At 28.0% G+C, this 15,672-nt stretch overlaps 1 long non-coding RNA gene across 1 annotated transcript; it reads right to left on the reverse strand.

Annotated features, from left to right (window-relative positions):
* Positions 1–3,348: 3,348 nt before the first annotated feature.
* LOC149054975 (uncharacterized) lies at positions 3,349–13,391 on the reverse strand. Its single transcript, XR_016192043.1, has 4 exons — positions 13,292–13,391; positions 10,535–10,621; positions 7,292–7,378; positions 3,349–3,634 (listed from the first exon to the last, which is right to left on the reverse strand). It is a non-coding gene; the product is annotated as an uncharacterized LOC149054975 (long non-coding RNA).
* Between the last annotated feature and the right edge of the window lie 2,281 nt (positions 13,392–15,672).

The following is a 15,672-nucleotide window of genomic DNA, read 5'->3' on the forward strand; positions in this document are numbered from 1 at the left end:
CGCTTACTAAAGTAAGCCCACCAGCGTGTTTACCATCACCAGACCACTAACACATCCATCTTCGTCTGTAATCACTACTATATTTTTTATACTTGATTGTCCATCCTAGCACGTTCGTTGTCGTCAACAACGTTTTAGAACGAATAGGTGAAGTCGATAGCGTCCTCAAGGTGGGATGGGGCAGTATTTCCTCCCATTCCTTTATATTCTTTCTTAAAATGTTCATAATTTATATTAAAATATCACACTAAGAAAAAAAATCAAAAGTACTCAGTAAAATCATATGATATAGAATAGGGCTGGCGGTATTCGAAATTCTGATACCGGTATCCGGTATTTATTTACTACTGGTAACGACGGTATTACCGGTGATACGGTATTTTCAGTAATATTACCGAAAATATCAAGATGTTATAATTGCCGAAATTACCGTACTGTAGATTACATAAAAATAATGAAAAATAAATGTAGGTACGTAGGTATTGTATTTTCGGTAATTACCTAGGTCCTAAGAGCTAAGTGGCTAGGTACGGTATTTTTGGTAATCACCGCACTTTGGTATTTTCAGTTATTACTGCACCTCAGTATTATCGGTAATTACAAGATTTACATGGATACGTTATTTTAGGTAATTACCGCACCACGGTATTTTCGGTATTACCGTGGCACGGTATTTTCGGTAGCAACGGTAATTACCAAAGCACGGTATACCGGTATTCTGAAATACCGAAAATACCGGATACCGAGATTTTTTAAATACCGGTACCTATACAGAAAATACAGCCAGCCCTATTATAGAATATTAGACCAAAAAAAACCAATGTTATCAATACAAAAAAATAAAACAAATGTTGACAGTTATAACGAGACAGTTCGCTACCTAAAAATCGCCTAGTGATTGGTGTATTTATATAATATGTAGAATGTGTGAAGTTCATCCCTGATAGAATGTGTGAAGGATTCTGGGTTTTTGGGAAAATTATTTTAAAATTATAAAATAAATTTGTAGATGCACCTCTGTCCGCTATTCTTCTGATTCATAATTAAATAAACACAAAAATAAAACTTTTAATTTTTGTATAACCTAACTATACCTAACCTAACCTTGAATCTTAATTCGTGCGTAAAATAAAACGCATAACATAATAACATAGATTTCTCTTTAGCACAGAACAATTATTGTCTATAGCATAGTTTCAAGGTGGTTTCATCATTTTTAGTATATTATGATAGTTTAGTTGTCTATCACGGACTTAAATTTCAATGCATGTAATCTATGCATAATTATGATAAAACGTTATGGCTTCGCAGAGATACTAGCCAGTGTTCCCTAATGCCAGACACAGAAATATGCAAATTAACCTTTTTAATATTGTATTTAATTTTTAGGAAACATAAGTAAGTATTTCCATTGTTTTTTGGTTGATGAAATCTTTTAAATTCATATAACGCAATGTAGTTTTATAATCATTTAAATATTAATGTTTTATAATACCTATGTCCATCAGTTTATTAAAGCTATTACATAAAACTATACTAAATCGATTAAAATTTATAATTTAAAAATCTACAATTGACTGCTGAAGTCTCTATTTTGTTGTTCAAACTACTGATTACTGTGCTTGTAAATATTATATTAAACTATGACCTATGTACTCTTGTGAATAACGTTTCCATTTTCTGTTAAGAGGACGCCACCCCCATATAATGCTGTCTTCGCCTTATAAATGTAAATCATAGCAAAAGCTGTTTTGCACCGGAAAGAAACAAAACTACAGGCATTACTATAAGAAACGAAATTTCTACCACCTAAAAAAGAGAATTTCGGCTATGAAATATCGTTTTTATTTTTTCGACATCAGAACTACAAAAAAGCTATTCAAGTTTGAAAAACACAAAAATAATGGATTTTGAAACAATAAGAACTTTTTTCGTATTATAGGTGGTATAAAAATAAATACAAACGATATTTCCCAGATAATGTTCTTAACTTTATTGTATATCAATTTGGAGTCTTGCTTTCCACTACAGCCTGAGTGGTTCTTTCCCATATAAATGTTTTTGTTATGTTATACATTTGGTAGACGGAGACAACAGACGCATGTGTATCGCTTTCTTAATATAATTAAATTTTCCGAGGGTGACTTAAATGGTAGACCAATAATCTTTAAGAATCAAAGTAATATTGTCAGAGAAAAAATGTCCACGGTAAATATGTTTGAAGGATAATGTCTGAGGTAAAATTGTTTATAATATAGGATAAATGTACAGACGAAATAGTTTATTATACACACGTCATATACCAATTTTTTCTGTGGCAACGCCACATAAAGACTGAGTTGTTTGCACATTATTTATTAATATTTGATAGTAAATGTATCTATTTTACTCATAATTTCATTCAGTTTTTTATTAATTAAATTCAGTATTAATGATAAAAAATTCCACAAAAATAATTGTTCAAATTTACCAAAAATTTTACCTTTTGCTAATATATTATAAAACTTTAAGAAGTTATCAGCCAATACATACTCTAACTTTAAATATAGATTTAAATTTAAAATACCAGTTTAAAAATTTTTCCTTGTAAAAATGTAAAGTAACAATATTCTGGATTGACAATAAATTACATTTTGCGGATTACGACCAACTGACAAGGATTAATATTTAATAATAATGATAAATTGTTATAATACAATATTAACTATAGTACGAAATAATGTTGATTATAAATAAATCTTATTACAGTCTACGATTTCATTTAAATTGGTAAAATAAAATATATAATAATTACTAATTACCATGTTTGTAATACACCTACATGTTCAGAAAGATTTCTGAAAAAATATTCTAAACATTAATCAAGGTTTCATTCATCATACACTATCGTATACTAGTTTGCAAGCGACTTTTTATCGTTACTTTTTTATTCATTTTAATTTATAAATTGTTCTTATAACAGTTTATTGATCTCATCCTCAATAAAACCATAATCAAATTAACTTGTAATTGTGAAATGTAAATGTTTATAAATGTAATATTGTCAACTAAATATTATTTCTAACTTATAGATGTAAACTGTACGTAATTGTTTTGTTTTTTTATTTTACGTATCTCATATTTGTGTGCTATTATAATAATAAACTAATATAGTAATATAGTAATACTAGTAATATCCCCCCCACAAACATGGCCAAATTACGCCACTGTATAGTATTACAACTATTACACAGTATTCCTTTATGAGATACATTTGTCTTAGTAGATACATCCTATATCAGATATTACTATTTTTTTACAATGGCCATTCAAATTATACAAATCAAAGATAGGTTAAGCTCTCGAATATTCACTGAAAAAACAAAATAACAGCTTCATCATTCTAAGTGATTCCCTAAGCACAACAACAAATATAACAAAAAATAACAAAACACACATACAAACCAATGGCATATCAAAATAAATCCATCTCGTCATCTCTGCCCAGTGCCCATCACGCCAAAGGAAATGTAGTTAAATTAATGCAGATTCCCGCACACTCATCAATAAAAGGCAATGAAAGTGTTTACCTGCTTACCAAAAACACAGCATCAACAGTCCCCACGGGTAATATGGCCAACATCTCTGCTCAGGACTATAAATGCACAGTAAAACTGATATCAGCAAAATCTCTGGTCTAAATAAAATACTAAACTTAATATAATAAAACAATAGATTCACCTAATAATATTTCAAACAGAAAAATAGAAACCAGTATCAATAGAATTCGAATAAGTCACATCAGACTTACCCAGGTATATCTGATGTCCCGAGAAGAACCTACCATATTCACATCCTGTGGGGTCAATATATCTATAAAATACATCATGACTGAGTGTTTAATATGCTTGCAACATGATTGTGCACTTTTTCCTCTTTTGACCTGATTAATTACAACACAATTGCGCATCAAATGATGTGTGTATATACTATGCATAATATTTTATGTACAACATAAAATAATGTATACAATACATATTTTCTATAATTTTCATATACATATATGCAATATAACTATTAATTCAAAAAATAAATTGTTTTCAAAATTGAAATAAAAAGTTGATTTAGCTAAAAATGTTGTATATTATTTATACCAGTAAATTTCAAACACAATTTTACAGTTAGTTAATTAAATTAAAAATAAATAATTAATCCACAATTTTCATAATATACTCGTATAATATGGTATATTATGAATTTATAAATAAAAAATCAATACTTAATATCAACGAATAGCTGTTTGCAAGCAACGGGACCACGTTATTGTGATAGTTATCAAATGTAAATTTTTAAAACAATTACATATTAGAAAATATATATTACGATACGAATGATATGATTATTTAATTATTATTATAATTTATTACCATTATTTTTAGATGAAAAACAAATATGTCAACTAATGTTTATCTCAGTATATTATAAATTTAGCACACATAAAATTAAGAAAAAAATGTTTAACCAAGCCAACGATGATTATTTGTTGACAGTCCTAAGCCAGTAACAATTGGGAATGAAAATTGTAAATTAATAGATTATAAATTTGTGTGCATGTATATAAAAATTATAGAATTATACATTATTTTTTGTTAAAATTCAAAATTTCAAATTATAATTTGAAGATTTCAAGTGATCAATTTAAAAAATGTTGAAAAGTTGATTTCAAGTTGACTTTATAGCTAATTTAGATATGTTTTCGGAATTTGTTTCCGATTACTAGAACAGCCAATACACTTGGCAAAAAATAGGTATAATTTGTTAGAAATCGCAGCGGTATCGAATCTCCTTAAGGAATATTACTATTATAATATTAAAATTTATTTATTATGTATTACTATCTATCCTTAACACTTAGTTATAAGCTATAACATTGTAACACATATAAAAAAAAAAATACAGGGTACTATAAATAAGTCAAAAAGAAAAAAATCCGTTGCACTTGTTTGTTATTTTATTGTTTTTATTGTTTAATGTTCGATTGTAACAAACAATACCCTTTATACCAGTGTTTCCCAACCTTATTACCACCACAGACCACTTTGAAAATATTGTATAGATCGCGGACCACCACCTCAATTTTATGAAAACTAGGAAGAGCTTTTTTTTTTCATAAACAAGAATACACAACATTTTTATTTTTATTATTTTATTACTATACTATTATTATTATTTGTTATTACTATACTATTACTATACTATAACTATACTAAATGTCTAAATAATGTACATAGTGTGATTTTTGTGACTGCATTACTTTGACCAGTTATTCAACTCTCGGATGAATGTTGCTCATAGCTAAACGCATGTCGTCATTTACGTCCAAGCGATTCCTCTGTTTATTTTTGATTACAAGTAGACTAGAAAACCATTGTTCACACAAGTATGTAGATAAAAATACTAGTAAATAATGTAATACGATTTCCCGGAGTTGAATATGTAATGTTGCACTTCTGCACCAAAATTCCTCAAGGTTCATACCAGAATCAAACATATTTTTGAAGTTCAGAGTATAGTTTTGCAGTTCGATGACAGCATCTTGAAGATATTCTGGGTCATTTTTACATGTGTTTTTTTTATATTACGGTGAATTTTGATTCTAATATCAGCGTATTGATCGTCGTTGATAAGAGTTTGGAAAGTCTGAAATGCTGCATAATTATTATTCTTGAATTTATTCATCCATAGATTAATTATGCATATTACAATTACAAATGCGCGAATTTTATCTTCAAAAATAAAAATATTTGATCTAAATTCCAAGGTTTTGTGTCTCGAACCTTGAAGTAGTATGTTAAGGTTATTTAAGTGTTCAAAAATATTTACTTAATAAGAAAGTTGTAATTCAAATTTCATATCACAAAATTTTTCATGCAACTCTGAATCCTTTTTGTTTAAAAATATTATCATTTCTTCCTTTAATTCATACAACCGTTTTATCATATTTCCTATAGAAAGCCAGCGAACCTCTGTATGAAAAAGTAATGTGTCGTATTCGTAGCCCAATTCAACAAAAAATGTTTTTGAAAATACGTGTTATCTGTTATGTGATTGCTGTTCAGAAAATTCACCAACTTTATTGCTAATTTCAAAACATAAGCTAATTCTTCTGGTAATGTTTTTGTAGCTGACGCTTGCCGATGAATCGTATGACATATTTCAAATTCGTGCCTTTACTGTATTATTGAACAGTGGCATGATTTGAATCTTTATCTTGGCATCTTCATCGAAAACGTTTGCAGCTATTAGCATCAAGCAAGGCCTAATTAATGTTTCACCGACACTGTGTGCTTTTTTTGACTTAACAATCAATTGGGAGATTTAAAATGATGCAGTTAGTACTTGTGACAATGTGACACTTGCCCAACTTAGTACAAGTCTCATATTCTTTAAGCTTTTACACATTCTTTCAAAAAATTCGTGTGGTCGGTCTTTGAGAGTAGGATGAACCGTATGCAAATGCTGATGTAGCTTTGCTGGTTTCAAAGCATCATTATACTAAGCACAACAGTACATATCACACACTGAGGTCTTATTGCTCGATTTATTTTAATTTCAGTGAATCCATATTTAATATAACAATCATCATATTTCTTCTCCCGTGACATATTCCTGACCAGGTCCGACTAGGTTTAATAAAAAAAATCACTTATCAACACCAAACTATAAACTTTTAATTTCTTTAAAAATTTAATGCGTGGTAATCAAACGAATAACGAGCCCATACTGAATAAATATCCATAACCGTTATTAATCGGTGACAATGTGACATAAAGTATAAATATATAAGCAACGTTTGCCATTAACATAACTATGATCGTCGCGATAATAGTATCATTTATTACTCTGATACCTACAGTCTATACACTAAAAAATTGAAAATACTAATTGGTCGTTATGATCTAATGACACTAATCAGCATCAACAACGATAAGATAACCTTATATTACGGTAAAATGGAATAACCGTATACAGCTTAGAATATTATACGGTTCCTCAAAAAGTTGTGATGTTTTTCACTATTAAAAAAAAAAAAAAATTATAATTTGTAATATAAATCGAAGAACAAATCCATGGTACCGCAGACCATCTACGATTACCCCACGGACCACCGGTTTGGAAACACTGATATACAGTAATATTGTAATTTAGGTTCATGATTAACCCAAACACTACATTAATAAATTGTTGACTTATTAAGGACCCACACTAATTTTTAAAATTCATTAGTTAAAAGTTCACTTAAATTTTATACCTTCTCAACAAACAAAACAATAAATGACGACGGGCATTCCCAATTTCTTATTTTCTTCATCTCATAAATGCATATTGAAATTACATTCTGTAAAAAAAAAAATTTAATTCTGTTTAACAATTAAGCACAATAATAAACCAGGAGAATATTAACTTTATATCTGGATTCTCGAACTAGTCCAAAATTACTATTGTACGTGTCAAGATATCGTTTTGAAAAATTTAAATAGGTAGTTTTTTTGATTAATTGAATTCACTGTATCGTAATATATAATATGATAAATCAGTTATTATAAAATTTGAATACATATTACAGCAATTATTTGAATGACTATTATTCTTAAAATCTAGAATTTTTATAATTATGAATAGCAAATATGCATAGTATCTATTTTTTGAAAAATTTATATACTTAAAGAGTTGTAAGTTAATTCAACATTTTTGTTTTCAGTTCTTAAATGTACGTATTATCAATATATTTTTTGTTACATACTAAAAGAACAACCTAAGTTGTTTTCTGTGAAACGCATCATTTATAATGTAAAAATGATAAAAACTAGGATAGTATAATAATCTGTTTGGTTAGGTAAAATTACACCTAGTTAGTTTAATTTATGATAAAATTAAAAATACCTTAAACAATTATTAAATGTAGGTACTTGAGATAAATTAAAAAAAAACAAAGTAAGACATGATTATTTTGGTGTTCAAAGATTTAGAAAAATTTAAACATATTTTTCCATATTTTATTCACTTTTAATGCAATATTATGTTATAAAATACATGTATATGTATTGAAAATCTTCTAATTCAGAAGATGTGATGAGTGTAGCATGGATGTATATCGATACTGCAGATAGCTATAGTAAGTCTGTGATACAAATTGTGCTCAATATAAAATATCGATGAAGAATCTGAATAATTAGCCTAATGTATCAATTTTATTTACATTTTGAATATATTCTGCAATTACTTGAACTTTCTATAGAGTTATTTAGAGTCCTGGTTTTTTATTTTAAATTCTGAACGAAGTGATGAATGTATTGATTTACAACGCTGTGTCTGTGTACAGCATAACTAGTCGAAATAATGCTTCAATTTTAAACTTTGGGGGTGGTTTCTGACATAAAAGTGAATATCCTTGGTGCATTATAGAGGTCAAAAGTAAATATTTTCCAATAGTTTTCAAAAAAATCGAGAAAAACAAATAAAAAGTGATAGAAAAACGGGAATTTTTACGCAAAACTAGTTTTCGACCAAATCGGTTGTAATTCAAAAACTAATCATTTTAAATACATGAAATTTTCACCAAATGTGTATGATAGTGTTGTCTATATCCAGTTTAATTTTCATAAATTTTTGACTTTTTTGAGTTATTTATAGACAACTGAAATTTTCGATTTTTATGATATTTTTTTTTTGAAGTGTCTGTAGGATCTAAGGTACCTTATGAGTTGTTCTTATTGTAGCTAAAAAAAAATTAAAAATCGTCACATTTTTTTGTAAGCGTTGTGGCGGTCCTTGACGGATGCCGCGTGGGTCAGTGGTGTCACTGGCGTAGGAAGTGGTGGAAGAAAAAAAAACACAAACCGTTCGCGGTATTATGATTCTTTTATTGTGGTGGTTGAAAAATACAACCGCAAGAAAATGATCAACACGAAAAAAAAACAATAAAGATTGTACACTTAAAATGAAAGTCGTGTTAGGAGTGTGAGGGCCGTGTGTCGTTCCGTGTCGGACAGAGAACTCACTGTCGACCATCATTATAGAAAAATTTTTAAGTGCGTTTGAATTTTAAATGTTTACGAAATATTTTAACGATAACGATTTATCCTGAAACGATTTAAAATATTTGTAATTATTCAAAAAGTATAAGTCGTAGATACTAGAAAGTTTTAGGTTATTTAGATTGGCATATTCTTTACATGATTTAATTTTTTGAGTTTTTTGAGATATTTATAGATAACTGAAATTTTCAATTTTTCTGAAAAATTTGTTTTAAAGTGTTGATAAAATTTTTTTGACCACAACAAAATACTTGAAATTTAATACAATGTTCCTCATAAGTTATTCTTATAGTGATTAAAAAATTATAAGAATACATAGGCACAATTTTTTTTTCAAGTTCAAATATTGACAAAAATTTGTAAAAACCATGAATATTTGCAGATTATTTTGTAGTTCAAAATTCATAAAATTGTTTGTATTTATATCTTAATTTAAAAAATTCAACACTAAGTTTTTCATAAGTTTTCCTTCAAGTAGCTATAGAGAAATTTTGAAGCGTCATTAATCATTATAGTAAAAATGTTTTGAGCGTTTGAGTTTTAAATTTTTATGATATTGCGTAACGATAACGATTTATCCTCAAACCAAGTATGTGTATATCTATGTATATCTATGATAATATAAGGTATTATGAATTATGGTAACTACATGCAATGTTTTTGAAAAAATTGATTAACCATGCCATATGTAAAATAAGACCTAATTGAAAAATAAAAATTTGTTTCAAATTAGAATATATGACAATATTTAAATGTAATATATCCTTGACTGACAAATCATTTCCGTTCAGAATCGTTTTTCGTATACAATGATACCTATCATTGCATTCAAATCTAACCTACCCTAGTCAAAGGTCTATCACACCACCTAATGTACGGCAGAGCGACATTCACTTACCGCTTTTTTTTATTAATGTTTTATTTCTGTGAGATGCATCATAATACGTTGTAGTAATGTAATTTTACTAAATATTGAAATTGAATTGGTTAAATTATTTAATGATATATTAACACGGAATGATGAATTTACTATATAAGCTGTAACCATTGAAATTTTGAGACATTGTCAGTTATTATAGAAATATATTACAAAAAATATTATATAATTGTTATTAAATTTAAATCAATAAAGACATTATGTTGAATGGTGTAAATAGGATTGTAGTATGAATAGTATATGGTAATATTCAAAGCCTCAAAAAGTTGTGATGTTTTTCACTATTAAAAAAAAAAAAAAAATTATAATTTGTAATATAAATCGAAGAAAAAATCTATGGTACCGCAGACCATCTATGACTACCCCACGGACCACCGGTTTGGAAACACTGATATACAGTAATTGTAATTCATTTAGGTTCATGATTAACCCAACTACTACATTAATAAATTGTTGACTAATTAAGGGCCCAAACTAATTTTTAAAGTTCATTAATTAAAAGTTCACTTAAATTTTATACCTTTTCGACAAACAAAACAATAAATGACGATGGACATTCCCAATTTCTTATTTTCTTCATCTCATAAATGCATAACGAAATTACATTCTGTAAAAAAAAAAATTAATTCTGTTTATCAATTAAGCACATTTAACCACTACAGGAGAATATTAACTTTATTCCTGGATTCTCGAACTAGTCCAAAATATCTACTGTACGTGTCAAGATATCGTTTTAACTAATTTTGAAAGGTAGTTTTATTTAATTGATTGACTTCACTGTATCGTAAAATATAATTTGATAAATTAGTTATTACAATTAGAATACACTTTATGGTAATTTGAATTACTATTTTTCTTAAAATCTAGGATTTTTATAATTATGAATAGCAAATATGCATATTATCTATTTATGAAAAATTGATATATTTAGAGAGTTGTAACTTTGTAAGTTAATTAAACATTATATTGTTTTCAGTCGATGATGGTAAGTATTATCAATATATTTTTTGATACATACTAAGAACAACCTAAGTTATTTTCTGTGAAACGTATCATTTATAATGTAAGATTCTGATAAGAACTAGGATAGTATGATAATCTGTTTGGAAACACTAAAAATATTTATATTTTTCGCATTTAGGGCAATTTGTCATTAAAAAAATACATATAGGTATTTAGTTTAATTGATGATAAAATAAAAAATACTTTTAACAATTATTCAAAGTACTTGAGATAAATTAACAAAAAACAAAGTAAGACATGATTATTTTGGTGTTCAAAGATTTAGAAAAATGGAAAACATATTTTTCCGTATTTTATTCGCGTTTAATGCAACAATATGTTACAGAATACATATACAGGGTGTCCCGCGAGAATTTACCAATTGTAATCTAACGGAATAATGGAGGTATTAAAATTCTGGTTTTATAATAAGATTCAGAGGGATAAGAACTTCAATTATTTCAGTTTTTAATTTATTTTAATTTTTTTGTAAAAAAATGTAAAAGATATATTTTTTTATTTAATGATTTCCAAAAATATTAAAGATAGCCATTTTGTAGGGTTTATTTTTCTGAAAATATAGACGTATCAAAATTTTATTTTCATTAATTTCCTGATATTTAATATTTTTTCTAGTTTTGAAGAAATAAAATATGATTATAATTTATAACTAGGGGCCGGAATTATATTCTTTTAAAATAGCCAAAATAAGATGCTAATATTCTCTTAAAAAGTTGAAAATATTCTTCCAATATTCTTTAAAAATCATAATAAAATATGCCATAAATATGCTTTTTTATTAATATATTCTCTTGAACTAAAAATATGCTTTTATATGTAAAATAATTAAACGCGTAATACAAAAAAACTGATATAAATAGGTACATAATATGCAACAAAATTAAGCAAATAATATAAAACTGATATAAATGATTTTTTTAAATTATATTAATCACAATAAGGTATTTTTAATTACGAAAATTTTTGAAAACAGTTAACAACTATATTTTGCTCCATATGTTCCGGTGTCATATTTGTACGACGGTCTGTTAGTATGTTTTTATACGTGCTAAATGAACGTTCAACGTCAACTGAAGTCACGGGAGCATTTTGCAAATCAGTAATCATAGCCGGTGAAAAATTGTCTATAAGTTGAACTTCATTATTTCCATTCAAAACTTTAGCTACGTTTTTCAAAATGATGAGCCCTTGATTTTTTTGTTGAAGTTGATCAATTTTTATTTTTATTTTATTTCCATTTTCTCCGGGTATTTTTTGAAGTTGACCAATTGTATTTTCAATTAGATTGATCGAATCAACAAGAGACACATTAGACTTTTCCAAACTTTTGATGGATGTTACGAGAACAAGAAAATGGGCCTTAATAAATATTAGATCGTTTTGTATGGTTTCTATGTCAAAAACTGATTTACATTTAAGTATTGACTGACTGGGGGATTTTTGGCTACTTAATTCTTCAATAACTTTTTTAAACCTTGGAAATTATTACAGTTAAAAATAGCAGCTTCCAACCGCGTTCCCCATCTGGTTAGTACTGGTTCAGGGGGTAACGGAATATCTGGTAAAATTTCTTTATACACTTGTACATGGTATGGAGATTTTAGAAATACTTTTTTTATGTTATTAATTAATTTATTTATGTCTGGGTACATTTCTCTAACCCTTTCTGCAACCCTATTAAACATGTGAGCTACACATGTAACATGGATTAAGTTGGGATAGAAAACTGCTAGTGACTGTCCCGTTTTCACCATGTACGGTGCAGCATCTGAGAGCATCAACAATACTTTTTCATCATTTCCGCCCAAGGGCCACAGTAATTTTAACCCATCATTCACAAATCGAGCCACAGTAGAATGATTAGTCTTTTCTAAAACTTTACATGTTAAGAGAAAAGAACGAGTCGGATGATTTGACTTCAATATCCCAACCAATAAATTCGCCACATAACGGCCATTTATATCCGTTGTCTCATCAACAGCAAACCAAATATTATTATTGCTTATTTCATTTTTTATACTGGATAAAGTCTTATTATAACAAAGTGATAGATAATTTTTTCTTAACAAACTTTCATCGGGTATATGTTTGCCAGTATATTTTTCTAAAAATGCCCGAAATTGTGGATTTTGCAATTTATACCACGGAATATTTGCGGCAACAAGACTCAAACATAAATCTTCATAAAATTCATTTACATTTTTTTTAGAGTTAGATTCTGATAAAAACAATTGTTTTGAAGTGTTTAACTTACGTTTTTGAGCTTCTTGGTGTGAAAATGTATCGACGTGTTGTGATAATTGAGACTTTTTAATGCACGGTACATTTTTATTACACACTTGACAAAAAAGAGTTGTGCCATCAGTTGTAAAATTTATATTGTTTTTATTTAATGGTTGAATCCACTGTGAAATTAAATCTTTTAATTTAGTTGATGGTGTTTTCGGCATTATGAACAAGTAAAAATAAGTAACTATTGAAATATAATGAAACTATAATGTATACCACCTATGTCAACACTACACGACACGCGACACTGCAGTGTTGTACCGTAGGTTCATGTAGTAATACCTAATCGAACGCCTGGAGCTAGCTATTTTTGAAGTGTACCTAGTAATAATTCCATTTTGTTATCTTAGATAAGTCACTTATCTACTACAGACTATTACAGTACATTACTAATGTAGAGCATAAATATCATTATACGGTGGTTAATGGTTATAATACGTATATAATGTATCAATTTTATAACACTATTATTATTTACGCCACTGCAACAAAAAATATCGAATGTCTATAGAAATTAATCGATATATTCTCAAATATTCTTAATAGTACGAAATATTCTTTTATCTTGAAATATTCTCAAATATGCTAAAAAAACTTTTGCCATTAATTAACCGGCTTCATGATTTGTAAAGATTTCGAACCCCCGTCTGACTGCATAGCCTCAAAAAAAATATGCAAAAGAATATACGTACGTGAAGGTGGCCCACCCACTTTGGAGTAGCGACTTAAAATCTTCACCAATATTTTGCGAGTTATTTGCGAGAATTTGCGAGTTCACTTTTAGAATTTGCGAGTTAGCCGTTTATGAGCAGCAAGCAAAATAAAAATAGGTGGGCCAAGTTCACGTAGCCCACCCATGTTGTCCTAAAACTTTGAAATTGGTATCAAATGATAGCCTCTAATTTGCGAGAATTTGCGAGTCCACTTTCAGAATTTGCGAGTCGACCATTTACCCACAAAACCCACTTTTTGACCGTGAACTTGGCCCACCCATGTTGTCCTAAAACTTTGAAATTGGTATCAAACGAAAGCCTCTAATTTGCGAGAATTTGCGAGTCCACTTTCAGAATTTGCGAGTAAGCCGTTTGTGAAATATTGATGGGTGGGCCAAGTTCACGTAGCCCACCCATGTTGTCCTAAAACTTTGAAATTGGTATAAAATGATAGCCTCTAATTTGCGAGAATTTGCGAGTCCACTTTCAGAATTTGCGAGTCGACCATTTACCCACAAAACCCACTTTTTGACCGTGAACTTGGCCCACCCATATTGTCCTAAAACTTTGAAATTGGTATCAAACGAAAGCCTCTAATTTGCGAGAATTTGCGAGTTCACTTTTAGAATTTGCGAGATAGCCGTTTATGAGCAGCAAGCAAAATAAAAATGGGTGGGCCAAGTTCACGTAGCCCACCCATGTTGTCCTAAAACTTTGAAATTGGTATCAAATGATAGCCTCTAATTTGCGAGAATTTGTGAGTCCACTTAAATTAAAAAATATTGGTTGATATAAAAAATGTAATTTAATTTAAAAAATATTAGTTGATATGAAAATATAATTTGTTTAAAAAATATTAATTGAATTAAAAAATTTCAGTTTTCTACCGTTTAATGTTTTTGAAAAACATTAAAATAAAAATATTAGTATACGAGGAATTGAGTGAATATCCAATGTTGTATTTCAAATGCTCATAAAAAATTAATTTGACATTCCGGTAACAATTTTTTATTTGATAAAAGTATAAAAACTCACGAAGAATCTTGTATGGAATTTTCAAATCTTAGATTTAAAAAGATAAATTTTTATGAATTTATAGGTAACTCAAAATAAATTGAAAATTTTCGTTATTTTCACGTATTTTGTCAAAATTCGAACTTTAAATGTTTATTTAAACAAAATTTTGATTATGTATTTTTAATATTTTTAACTGTCTTTTTATCTATATATTAGGAGCCTTGTATTAAATTTCGAATCTTTTTTACTAAACAAAAAAAAATGTTACTGTCATTTATGAAAAAAAAATTTAAAAAGATTGAAAATTTCAAACGTCTGTTAATAACTTAAAAAGATTTGAAACATTTTTGAAAATTTTATCAAATATAGAAAACGCCAGTGTTAACATTCAGTGAAAATTTCAAGCGTTTACGGTAATTTGTTAAAAAATTTCCTCAAAAATTGATTTTGCGTAAAAATTCCGGTTTTTCCTTAATTTTTTTTTGGTTTTTTGGTGCTTTTGAAAACTATTGGGAATGCTTACTACTATTAAATCCAATTTCATTTTAATTTTAATTTAAAATCCAAAAATAAATTTAATGTAACCCATTATTAACTTATTTATAAACCACATCTT

The sequence above is a fragment of the Diuraphis noxia genome, unplaced genomic scaffold (genome assembly GCF_037042655.1).
Source record: "Diuraphis noxia isolate RWA-SAM2 unplaced genomic scaffold, SU_Dnox_SAM2 contig0005, whole genome shotgun sequence".
Taxonomy (NCBI): Eukaryota; Metazoa; Arthropoda; class Insecta; order Hemiptera; family Aphididae; genus Diuraphis; species Diuraphis noxia.